A 3,612-nucleotide genomic window follows, 5' to 3' on the forward strand; every position below is an offset into this window, starting at 1 on the left:
CAAACTAAGTTTAAGGTTCTGGTGAAATCCGTTTCGCGCGTCAAACTGAGTTTCAGACGTTAAACTGGTTTAAGATCGCTTGATGAAAATGGGCCTAAGTGCTACAGAGTGGCCCGTATGAAAACGCGCTTAGTGTGACGTGAAGCATCCGGCGTTGTTGTGGTAAGTCAGGTTTTTTTAATCAAAACATTGTACTTTTCACATAGGTATTTTTTGATTTTTCGGTTTTGTGTGTCTCCAACGTGTTTGATCTACGTGTAAAGACCATTTATTGGTATGGTATATGCTTTGTATCATACAGTTTTTGGTTGTTGAAAATAAATTCATGCACATTGTGATTGAATTTTCAGTATTCTTATTGAAAATCTAAAATTCAATAACATGTAACTGAAAATTCAATAACATGGAACTGAAAAGTTTTCAGATCTTAACCTATTTGCAGGGACTGATTGAATATCTGTCAGTTCGTACTACAATGGACGAATTAACAGATTTCCAACCAATAGAACACTTTTGTATCATCGTACCATCGTATAAACGGATGCATGGCTTGATCTATTCTGTCGACAGTGACGTGACAACTGCCAGAAAGGCTTATCACAGTTTCACCAAAAAATATCGTAGGCTACATTGGCGTGGTGGAAAACGTATCTCCATACCAATCTGGGACCCCAGGTTCGAATCCTGGCCAAGGCGCGAAAATTTTTCCGCAGCCGATACTTTGGTCACTTCGTGGAAAACATTGGAAGCAGACCAGAACAACAGCAGAAGTCTACCATAGAAAAACATCTCGACAGGTCCCCCCGTATAATTTGGATGGTGCGTTACCCACATTTTTTTGGGTCAGTCTACAGCGATTGTGATAATATTATTGTACCTGGGTTTGACTGTAATACCACTGTGGATTTTAATAATTGTATAGTTACTGAACGTGAAGTATTTAATGAACTGTATAAACGAAAAAGTTTATTAGTGCAGGGGCAGATGGTATACCTTCAACTATTTTAAACCAATGTAGATGTTCCCTGAGTGCACCGTTGACTTTCTTGTTTAATCTGTCTTTAAGAACATGTATTTATCCCGACCTGTGGAAACATGACCTGATTGTACCTTTGTTCATGAATGGTGATAAAACCAATATAAAAAATTATAGACCTATAGCTAAGATTTCATTGATACCAAAACTGTTTGATAAAATTATGACTTCAAAATTTACACCTATCTTTTAACATTTAATTATCGATGAACAGCATGGTTTTTGTTGAGGAAAATCAACTGTGACCAATTTGGCTGTGTATTCTGAGGACTTGTTTAATGTCATGGGGAGTCCTGAGCAGATTGATGCAGTTTATACTGACTTCTCGAGGGCGTTCGACAGAGTACCTCACAAAATTTTGATATTCAAGATGAAAGCTTTGAGACTTGGCCACAATTTATGTCAATGGTTAGAAAGTTACCTTCTTAATAGAACTCAGACAGTCATCTTGAATAATCAACACAAATCTAAAAAAAAATCTATTACCTCTGGTGCACCACAGGGTGGACATCTGTCCCCTTTGCTATTCAATTGCTATGTCAATGATATTATGTGTTAATGTAAAATATTGTAAGTTTTTATTATTCGCTGATGATTTAAAGCTTTATTCAAGAATAACCTGTACTGATAATTGTTTAAATGTGCAAGCGGATTTAAATGCTCTGAATAACTGGTGTGAAGTTAATTTTATGCAATTGAACATCTCTAAGGCCCGTATTTATAAACGTTGCTCAAGCATGAGTCGAACCTCAAGTACGATACTTGGCTTCGATTGTGATTTATAAACGATTCTCATTCTCAAGCCAGTGCTTACAGCCTTGCTTGCTCAAGTATCGGTCGACGGTGGCTTGAGTATTGCTTCTGCTCAGCCATTGGTCGAGATTTTTCGTTCAACCGTCAAACGGTTTTTAAGGTTATATTACTGTTCATGTTATGTTTTTACATTTTCATTTTTTGAGTTTACTCTCGTATACAATATGAAAATGGACAAGCTTTTGAATATTTGGACGTAATAGAGGAGGAAATAAACGAAGACCAACATGTTAGTAAAATATGTATACAAGATGGCAAAAATCCTTCTGTTTTTCTCGCTTGTAGAATTTCGGAAAAGGTTTCGGTTTTCAAAGGCCAGTATTATTGAGGTGTTATTACCTTTTTTAAACGAACCATTATTGAAAGCGGATAATCGTGGACTACCAATATCATATATCACCCATTACTTAATTGCTGGTATGTCCAAGATTCTATACAAGTAGATTTCTATTCTAGAGATTCTATACAACAAGTAGCTGTTTGCAACATGTTTCTATGATTACATGTCTACTTTCTTACATAAAGTGTATATTATATTGTAGCTTGTGTCCGGTAATCTTCGTGATCTTCGCCAGTCCTTCAGCGATTCAAAAGATATATTTACAATGGAATTTTTTGCAAGATGGACTCAACCAATGCTCTATAGATTAACACAAGCAGCCTCCTGCTCAAGAATTTCCTCATCTCAAAACTTGTAAACAAGAACTCTTGTTCTAATAGTCAAGCCGTTTGCAGATATTTTTTTCTTAACCGTCCGCACCAGTCCTGGCTGATTGCGCTTGCGCGTTTCTCTGCCGCGTTGCCGGATTTATATTTCCATTGCGAACGAAATTTTAACCTCGGAAAAACACGGATTCTTGTGGATTCTAGCACGTTTTTAGTTCAGTGGCTGTTGCTGAAATTCATGCTAATTTCATCGTTAGTAATTTAAACAATTAGTTCCCGCAGTAAATATTTGAATTCTTGGAGTTTTAATAGTCATGGATCTTGTTTGTTTTTTATTGTTTTCTGCTTTCTAAAATAATGAACAGATATATTTAAATGTTGTCTATGATCTTCACTTTAATTATATACAAACATTTTTTCTCCTATAAGATTGCATCTTAAACACAAACAAACAATAACCAGAAACAATTAATTTAAAAAAGTAAACAACTATGGCGCTCGTTGAAGCACCATGCGTTTCGTCCCGGGCATACCCATTGGACTCAGGGGTCAGTAAGGCTTAGGTAGGCCCATGGTAGACCCTAGCTTAGACGTCCGATACGGTATTTAGTCTTAGAAGTTGTATTTGAACCGAAACGGCGCAGATGTTATGTGGTGAGATATAGCTGGCATTTCGGCTGGACCTGCTACTTGAGAATTGGCGCATAGAGTTCGCCACACGACTTTCTCTGGGGTTAGGCGTCGCTATTCGAGCAAGGCCAGGCGGTTAAAAACCAAATATGTGCATAGCGGCAACATGACAGCGGGACGCGCAAGCGCAATCAGCCAGGACTGGTGCGGACGGTTAAGAAAAAAATGTCTGCAAGCCGTTTGCATGATTGGACCATTTTAAATTTTCGTCCACTATAACCCCTTAGTATTTAATGCTACTAACTTCAGTAATCTTGAGTCCCGTTCTCGGTCCCGCAAAGAGTGAAAATCTGGTCTGTTGACATTGGTAAGAGAAAATGCGATGTATTTTGTTTTATCTGTATTAAGTGTTAGCTCGTTGTAGTCCAGCCAGTTCTTCACTATGCCAACACCAAGCTCTGCTTTAG

Source organism: Dendroctonus ponderosae, unplaced genomic scaffold (assembly GCF_020466585.1).
Source record: "Dendroctonus ponderosae isolate FM_Combo_2020 unplaced genomic scaffold, Dpon_F_20191213v2 Dpon_F_20191213_1, whole genome shotgun sequence".
Classification (NCBI taxonomy): Eukaryota; Metazoa; Arthropoda; class Insecta; order Coleoptera; family Curculionidae; genus Dendroctonus; species Dendroctonus ponderosae.